General features: G+C 40.1%; 1 long non-coding RNA gene across 1 annotated transcript; it reads right to left on the reverse strand.

Moving 5' to 3' along the window:
- Nucleotides 1-6,775: 6,775 nt before the first annotated feature.
- Nucleotides 6,776-7,503, reverse strand: LOC106806103. The gene is made up of 2 exons (XR_001393500.1): nt 7,413-7,503; nt 6,776-7,158 (listed from the first exon to the last, which is right to left on the reverse strand). It is a non-coding gene; the product is annotated as an uncharacterized LOC106806103 (long non-coding RNA).
- Between the last annotated feature and the right edge of the window lie 2,527 nt (nt 7,504-10,030).

Consider the following 10,030-nt stretch of genomic DNA (forward strand, 5'->3'; position numbering starts at 1 on the left):
ATTATGCTTATACATATACAAACATATTCAGAGCATATACATGAGGACATATGTATAGTCTGTACATATATATAATATAATATGTAATACTTATATAATAATACATTATACATAATAAACATATACATATACAACACATATATGCACATTATGTATATGTCGTGTACATATCATATAATATAATATTATATATATATATATCAATTAACACATATACTCATATACAAATCACAAATATATGAGGACATATGAAAGGAAACATGAAATGTTTCATTGTATTTTTTTCCAAGAGGGTATGTGCATTTTGCAGATAGCAGCTATCGATAGTGATTTGTACGATCTCTACGGGCTTTGGCTTACTTGGGCTGTAACATTCCTGATGGGTATTCGTTGCGACGTCAAAGGACCATAACTCCTCACCGCATCGACTTAAACACAACACAGATATCGCCGTAGCGCCGGCAAAGATAGAAGCGGTGTTTGGGCACCAATCACGGCCCAGTCTTCCCACGAATTACCTGCAAACCTGCACAAAAAACAGATAACATCTTCGATGAATCTTCTGAACTTTCTATAAAGATTTGTGCCATAACTGTTGACGGACGACGGACGGACGCCATCGCACGCGACGGACTTCCCCTGCGATTCTACAAGCTGCATCCTGACTTCGTCAGCTGAGCTAAAAAACTGAAAAGGGGCACTACATGCTTCACCATATAATCCTAACATCTTTATGGCGCCCTACGAAATTTGAACTTTTGATCGAGGGATAACCTTCTGCTTAGGCTGGTTACTATCGCTTACGATCTTGTTGTTAGTTAGTCACGGCACATCCAAAGAAATATACACAAACAGTCCAAAATAAAAGTCAAAACTAAAATTATATGCCAGGATCCATAAACAATAACCACTGCAATGATAAATTTATTGCATACTTATATAGATCTCCTGCCTACAGATGACGAAGAATATGGATCTTAAGGCAGAGTGCTGATTTTAACACGAAAGGCATAATTCTATATGTAATAATTTTTTAGGTTTTTTGGTTACGTTATCACAAGTTGGTGGAATTCCCCACAGGGACCCATGCTGACATAAAATAACTTGATTAGTATGAAACAGACACAAAGAACGCTGAAAATTTTTCATGAGGTTGCATCCACTCGCTTTTCCTTCATAAAGACCATATTACCACATGGTTGTTTGGAGTTTAATTAATTTAATAATTACCTGATTTAACACCGGTTGATAAAACGTTGGCACCAGTGTTGCGCAGGTGTGAAAGCACATCTGATATTTGGATGCGTCGGTAGTTCCTGTTTGTCACCAGGTCATCCCTTGGTGTGTCTTTTGCAACCCTTTCCTTGAAACCAGCATCTGCCAATCCTTCAGGTACAAAACCACCTTACAGAAATAAACCTTATATTAATTTTAATTTAAATTAATTTAACGGATCTTCCACCACTCAATGAGTCAACAAGCCAGTGCGAAGTTAGAATATGTGCCTAAAGGAGAGTTAGAGAAGTAGCGAGGGGAGGTGAGGGTTCCGCGTGAGTGGCTGTGGTGGCCCATTACATTATAGCCTATAAGTAAAAAACATCACAAAACTCATAGTAATTTTTGCGCCGAGTAGTCGGGGAGGTATATTGTCTGCTAATAGGCGCAGACAGTAATCTCTATCAGCGTGTGTGTATTTTTTCGATTTATTACAGGAAACAGATCGTGTTGAACACGGATCACAATGCGTGCGGAAAGGTTGTCAAGGCCAAAAAGTTACGGCATTTTTAACTCTGCATGTGAGGTTTGCCTCATTTAACAGAATGTATATACGAACCAGGCTTCGGAATCGACTAGTCAATTCAAGTTACGCTGTTGCGAATTCCAAACTGAATCCATAAATGATTGTTGCTATCCAACAGCAGCGTGGATTTCTGAAACGTCAAGGCAAGGATACGCATTGGGTTTTCTATTTTGATAACCAATGAGCACTAGATAGTGATAACAGCGCATTTGAAGACAAGGAACCATCACTTCAAAATCGATTAACTTTAGCCGTGGAGAAATGCCATCGTAACGTGCGCAAGTGTATTTACTTGCAATTATTTACAAATCATACCAGGTCTATTATCACAATTATAAGATATAAGCAAAAAATATGCGCACATGACATTAAAACTTACGATATCATCAGATTCGATCAACTACTAAACGCTAGTTGCTGTTAGTGAGATTGACGCACGCACTCATTCGTCGTATTCAAGAGGTTCCACAGATTGGGAGGCGACCACGGCTCGATAACGCGGCGCCATGACCTGTGTCGGAGCGGCCCTCTCCGAGAACATGGATCCGTAAAAGTAGATTGATCCCGGAACTGGACTAGAAACTTGTCGCATGGCCAATCCAAGTGACCTACCATCTGTGGGCTTAAGAACGGTATCGGGCGTTGATGCGTCCAGTATCGGTAGTGCGGTCAGCTCCTGCGGGAAACGAGATTATTTACCGTGACGATTTTTTCCGGTTTTTATGTTGATCGTTTAATAGCGAGTCTTTTATTAAAAAGAAAAAAAGAAATTGGTTAGCTTAGTGTTCGGTAATGTGTTTGGAGTTAAGATGTGATTCACGAGGTAAGAGGTTAGGATAAGGTTAGGTTATGCAGGCCCAGTGCGAGAAATTAATGCGAGTCCGAACTCCCGATTTGACATATGATGAGTCCGTGTGACTCCCTGAAAATTCTGCCATAATTTGGCAGACGTGCTATCGCATGAATTCTTTAAAATAAGCACATGTATGCGATTATTATCTTTAATTTTGAACTTAGGAACTGCGAAACTCCCTCATTTTGCTGCGGACTCCCTCTTTTGAAGGGCAGGGAGTCGTTGGACTCCCTTGTTCAAAAGTTAATTTCTACCCCTGTTATTGGCCTGCAGCGGGGGACACAAGTCAGAATTTACAGAGTAATGGATTGACTGATGAAGCACGATCTGCGGAAAGTGCTTTTTCAGCACATGCAGTCAAAAATCTTACCGTGCTGTTCCAGGTATTTTAGGCTTGTCTCCCACAACCATACTTACACCTGTCAGTCAAGCTTTCCGGCTGATCCTCCAATGATGAATGCTCCGAGGGGCATTCGGAATACCCAGTTTGCGTACCACGGAAACAACTGTAGGTGCTTCCCAGTTTTTGTTTGGGCAGGTTCCGATGTCTTACTACGTTGACGTTGCCTGCCTATGCATCACGAAAAGCACACGGTAATCAATAAATGCAATGAATGTTAAATCATGTTTTGGAAAATGACAGGGTTTCTTCTGAGGCGAAGAAATTAGACAACGGCGGTAATAGGCCAGTTTGGGGAAAAAACGGTATGATGGATTTCAAACCTGACAAAGGCCGTGCAGTAGGCCCACGAAATATGGATACTGCAGCAGACGCGGGGGAGAGTAGAGTGGGTTCTGGGTTCCCCAGCATAAATTATAAAAAAATTTGAATGTTCTTAGACTGCATTTGATGCACCCCGAAATTTTTTTTTGCCTTTTAGTTTTAATCTTAGTCTGTGTAGAGACCTACCAAGTTCTCACGCTGCGCATTTCGCGGAGACCTTCACGCATCTGGACCATTCTCCCGCGCTCCCGATGTCCTACGCATTTCTCACTTCATGAAAAAAAAAATAAAAAAAAAAGCTGCCGCGACAACCTGTTACTCACGTCCGTGGCTGCTGCACATCGTTGCTCGTGCCTTGCTTGGCTGGAGCGGCATTGATTGAAAGTACGGGGGGGCGCGGGCGGCAATTGCAGACTGATTGTTACATCGCGTGGGTAGTGGGTATTGACTGTATTATGTAGGGGTGGGCACTGGCTGGTATGAGGGAGTGACAGGAAACTTCGGAATCGAGGAAAAAGCTGCAATCGGAATGAACAGGAGTGGCTGCCGGCCACGAAAAAGAAACGTTGCTGTGAATTTTATTTACGTTATTTTCCATGTATATAGTACAGAAGCACGTGGCTGCATCTAGCTATTTATTTTTAGATTGACATCTATTTGACAACCCACGGCCGGGTAAATATCAGGAACATTTTCACAACTGCCAACGGCGTTGTTTTGAAATTGACTTCGGCGGTGCACCGCATGCCTCTTATGTAGAAAATAAACCCTCGAATAAAATACATTGTAGCAGCAGTAGATAGGGCCTATAGCTAGGTGCAAACACGCACTGCGCGCACAACGCACGATGGCACACGTGCACATAACGCACGATCACACACACGCACGCTGCACTTACAGCACACACGCACACGTGGCGCAGGCGTCGGGAGCCGTTACGGTTGGTACGGGATTGACCGTTACATTTTTCAGCCCAAAAAAAAATGAAGAAAGAATGAAGAGATGGAGAGGCGAGAAGAAAAGAGAAAGAGAAAAGGAGAGAGAAGAGAGAGGAAAAGAAAAGAGAAGAGAAAAGACCAGAGAGAAGGGGAGGCGGGTGATAAATTCATGATCAGTTAGGCTGATCGTAGCGCTTATTCACCAGCCTGTAATGAAGAACACGCACATCGAAGCTGACTTGCCTTTTTTCCATTATTAATGAACGCATTATCACATAAACGAAAAACGCATATATGCCACAAAAACTTTTTCATCAATCGCAAAGTGCTTAAAAATTATTAATCATCAAGAAAGTGCAAAATTAAGCTCGCACCTGACGTGAAAACTCCTATTTATAGGTCTCAGGGTTAGCAGCTTGACCTCAATTTTCTATTGGAATGAAGATAATTTGCCTTTTTCTGCAGTACCAATGAAAGGATAAAAAAAAATCACTTTAAAGTTGTGCTAAATTTGCATGATTTGCACCCCCCAATTCAAAAAATTCTTACCGAGGGAGGGGGATACCCCTCCACACCACTCCCCGCTTGATCGCTCACGTCCCTCGCAGTCGTTTCCTGTCCCGGGCAATCAAATTTTCTAAAGATCTGGTCACCCTTTTCTGGCCCCTTCGAACCCGCTCTCGGTTTCACCCCCAGACCGCCACTGAAACCTACCACTTTAAAATTCCTTCCGACGGGCCTGATATATAGTGTCCACTAGCGACTTGGAATCGAGTGGATGGCATTATATTTGGAAAAAACTCTGCTGATTATGGCGAATTTTTTTCGTAAGGTCATGGGCCGAAACTATGGGGGAAAACAAAAAAAAAAAAAAAGGGGATTCGCAGTGTGATACCTTAACTCGGGTGTGTAAATAAAGCTATTATTGTCCGTATTTACAGCATTGGAAATTACTTTTGAATTCTGGAAATAAGAATTTCTTGCCAGATTACAGGCGTCACTACTCTTTTCGTTGCTGTAATTTTATATACAAGCCTTATAGATGAGAAGAATTTTATGAAATGTAGCAGGAAGAAAGTTCTGAGCTTTTCAAAAAGCTATGCCGATTGACTATTTTGCTTATAATAATCTAGCGTGGTGTCCTTACACCTGCTATAAGACATTGCTTTACACCATGAATTTAGAATCCACTTTTTGCTAACCAGCGCGCGACATGTAACAATCCGCGCTCAAACTCTTTGTAGTAACTACGTACGGTTTTGTATGCGGGCTGCAATATATGCAGCTTCCTAATAAACAGCCGAGCGACTGCTAACATCCGGCCTCAACACTCCGCGTATGTTAAACTACGAAACGGTTTTATGCGGGCTGCAATATAGCTATCCCTTTATAACACGCGCGCGACTGCTGAGACTTCCGGCCTCAAACCCGCGTATGTAACTACGAACCGGTTTTTATGCGGGCTGCATTATAGCAGCCCTGATAACAGCGAGCGACTGCTAACTTCCGGCTCAAACTCCGCGTATTTAAACTACGAACCGGTTTTTATGCGGGCTGCATTATAGCAGCCCTGATAACAGCGAGCGACTGCTAACTTCCGGCTCAAACTCCTCGTATGTAAACTACGAACCGGTTTTTATGCGGGCTGCAATATAGCAGCCCTGATATAACCGCGAGCGACTGCTAACTTCCGGCTCAAACTCTTCGTATGTAAACTACGAACCGGTTTTTATGCGGGCTGCATAATAGCAGCCCTGATAACCGCGAGCGACTGCTAACTACCGGCTCAAACTCTTCGTATGTAAACTACGAACCGGTTTTTATGCGGGCTGCATTATAGCAGCCCTGATAACAGCGAGCGACTGCTAACTTCCGGCTCAAACTCCGCGTATGTAAACTACGAACCGGTTTTTATGCGGGCTGCATTATAGCAGCCCTCATAACGACGACTGCCAAGTCAAACAGACTATTTCCTTGCACCATGCAGTCACAAGACCAACGTTAAAAATGCTTGCTGTGGAAACGATAAACAGCGTGCGACTGCTAAGTTTGGGAATAGATTAAGGTCGTGATAGAATTGTTGATTAATGATATACGTTATAACATTTAAAGCTGCCTATTAAAGCCGCATGCCAGTATAATCAAATAGATAGATATTGTTACACTAGTTTATTGTAAAAATCTAATTTGTTAACAGACTATATTTCCTTGCATCAGTTACCAAAATCAACGTTAAACACCCTTGAATATACCAATGTAGTAAAAGTTAATATTCGCCTAAAAGTTTAAATCATAGCTCATGTATTACACACTTGAGACACGGTTAGTAGTCCGTTACATGTAAATAATTATTACTGTACGTGTGGCTTATTCAGAAAAACTAATACGTGTACAGGTTGAATTAAATCACAGCTTATTAGCAATACCGATAATAATGTTTTTATTATCTAAACACTTGAAATGCAATGCATTACTAGTCCAAGTATAACCTTCATAAGACAGAGATATTTTTGTTTGCAAACGTTTAAAAAGGACTACTTTTATGCACTATTTACACAATGAGCGACATACACAAAAACATGAAATTACAGTAAACTATTTATATACAACTTTTTATATACAAAATCACTGTTAAACATATATCAAAGTTTTTTTCTGTTTAATGTTAAAAATGGGTTCCAAATAGGCAAAATTAGCGTGACTACAATTTTTTCCCAAAACAGCATTTACAAGTTACACTGTAGGCGTATTAGTCTCCTCTTGATGGCTTCGACCTGCTTTATATCGTTTTCTACTGCAACACAATTTCTCTTCAATCTCATAGCCGCTGTTATCCCCGTACCTGTAAAAATATATTTCACTATTTATTAAAGGATGTTTTTTTCTGAAAAATTTATTGTAACATTGCACTCTTAAAACCAAATTTTTATTAATTGGGAATTGAGATTTCATATTATCGTCTTTTAAAAGAAGTATCATGCATAAGTACGTAAACGAAAGCCAAATGATAATTTAATCTTGTATTAGACAAAATGACTTCGTTTCTTCCTTTCCTTCTTTATGACATATTATATGGTGAGCAATGTACTTATATACCTGTCCCAGAGCAAGCATCGATCACGGTGTCGTTCTCATGACTATACGCTTCTATTATTGCTGCATAAAGGTTTTCTGGTCTCTGTTCTGCGTTGACAATGTCTCCGTCTTCGTCTCTCTCTGGTCTCTCTACCATGTCTGCTAGGAAGACATTTCCATGGGGCTGAACAAGGTTTTGTATCTTGTATCTTGTATCTTGGCGCCCTCACTTGTATTTCACAAGGCACCCGAATCAACGAGTGCGGGGATTATCTAGAAAACAAAAGGGTAAACGTCGCCTCTAATTTTCTAAATGTTAGTTTCACGAATCGCCAGAATTTTCCTTACATATTCTAATGCTGGTTTTAATATTGCATGGCTGTCCCTTTTCCAGTTATCTATTTGTTGTCCCTCCTTATATATTTTATAACTATCACAATTATATAAATGTTCCATATCTTCTTTCATATCCTTATTACATCTATTACACTTATCATTGCTAAAATTATTTTTAAAGTATCCTTTCAGATCAATCATGCATGTTTTGCATTTAAATGCAAAACACGAATCGGTAAATGATAATTCTTTCATATATTCCTTTAATCCGTATGTTTCAATGTTTATCATGTTCATTTTTGTTTTGCCTCTAGTTTTCAATTTGTCTCTTTTAATTACTCGTTTTAGTATGGCATCTTTGACTTGTTTTTTCCAGGCTCTTTTTGGTTTTAATCCTATGGCTGTAAATGAGATTTCTAGTTCGTACTCCTCTAGGATTATTAATATTTCATTTGCCCAGTTTCTTCCTTCCTCTTTGATCTGCTGAATAAATACTTTCTTCATTAATCTATTGTTGTCTAACTTGATTATGTATTGAAGTAGCATAAGTTTTTTGTATGCTATTTTATCAGTTATTGGTAAAATTCCCAATTGCTGCACCTCTAAAATTTCCAAGGTTGCTTCACCTCTCCTGCTTTCCTGTATGCCACTGGCCAACCACTATATGCTGGAGCATATTCCTGAGGCTTTGATTTCCTTAAAATAAAATAATATAGCAATTAAATTTCTATTGTTTGTATTCGGGGTTAGTTTTGTTACTGTCGGTTTTGCTCTACACAATGAACAAATCATAGAATTTGTTATGGACTACCTAAAGAGCTGGTTCAAAGCTGTTTTATAGCTGCTGCTATCTATATTTTGTTATTAACACAACTTTAATTGCACCTTGCCGAATCGTTGCAATCAATTGTATAAACCGTTATATTGACACAGAGGATGACTTTGCTAAAAGGTACGTGTTAGCAGAAAAATTGTTCATATATATATATATATATCTCATACAAAAAAATTCTTCTTTGCTTTAAAGTAGATTTCAATATCGATAGCTTTATAACATGTTTTGCTGTCAGAACATCTCACCTTTTACTGGCCGTCTGCTGTAATATACGTATGCGATCTCTGTCGCAAATCCATCTTCCTCCAGCATTTTGATGACCTCCTTATGAGCCGATTGGCATAAGACCGGCAATCCCGTTACACTAGTAGTTGTTGCAGGTGCGAGAATGACCCGAATCGGCTGCGTCAGCAGCCTGGTAATGATCGCTGTTTAAACAATGCTTTCAAAACTTGACTGAATAGATTGTGCCTGTGATGCTACATAGACCCGTAAATAGCGGGGCGAAACTGGCCGTCAAACAATAGATCTAAAACTGCAGGGTTATTTACTGGTTATAGCCATTATTGTAACTGGAATGCGCATGAACACATAACGGTCAGAACTGCTGACTATTCTAGCGTATAATGATCAGCTTTCTCTCAATTTTATGAATCTTCAATTACGTTAACTCATCAACATGCTTGAGGAGGGTAAGAAATGACACACCACTAGTCACCGTAATTCATGGAAATGTTGGCAAGGGAAAATGCAGAAGGAAAACAACAGAAGCAAATGCGTGGATGGCAGAAACTTTTAAAAGGATGGGTGATTACATGCCAAATGATGATACTATTTATCTGCCCTACTGCTATACAAAACTGAGCTTGTGGAAGCAGTACAAAGATGAGATGGAACAGAAGAATATCAAGGACCACATCTCATATGAATATATGATAGAGATATGGAAAAAAGACTTTCCCCAGTATAAGATTGGCAAGGTAATCAAAACTTTGTAGTCTTTCTAAGCTGATCTAAAGCTGATACCAAATTATGGTCAAAGTTTATGGTATGTTGATAGCTTTGTGTTACGGTATTCAATGTGATCGATTAATCTACAATCTGATCATAGTCTTTTTGTTTCAATGTCTATTTATTTCAGCCATTCAACTCTTCTGCGTGTACTGCAATTGACCTGTGCTGCAGTTGAAGGGTTTGCACTCACTTAAGAGTCTGCCCCACAACGCAACGAGAGCAAGCAATTGGTAACAGTAATAGCATGGTGGGTCAACACAAGCTTCTAGTTGAGGTATGTAACATATCAAACGTTGACTAGCTGGACCTTGACGCTCACTTCGCCCACCCATCGGATTGCCTAGAGATACCGGTACGATGTACGATCTACTGGAAAGTTACGCGTGGGATGTGCGGGCGCGCGCTGCCCTTGCGTGTGCGCCGTCCCACCCGCGGTGGTCTGGGCGGTAGTCAT

This window comes from Priapulus caudatus, unplaced genomic scaffold, assembly GCF_000485595.1.
Source record: "Priapulus caudatus unplaced genomic scaffold, Priapulus_caudatus-5.0.1 Scaffold142, whole genome shotgun sequence".
NCBI classification, from domain to species: domain Eukaryota; kingdom Metazoa; phylum Priapulida; class Priapulimorpha; order Priapulimorphida; family Priapulidae; genus Priapulus; species Priapulus caudatus.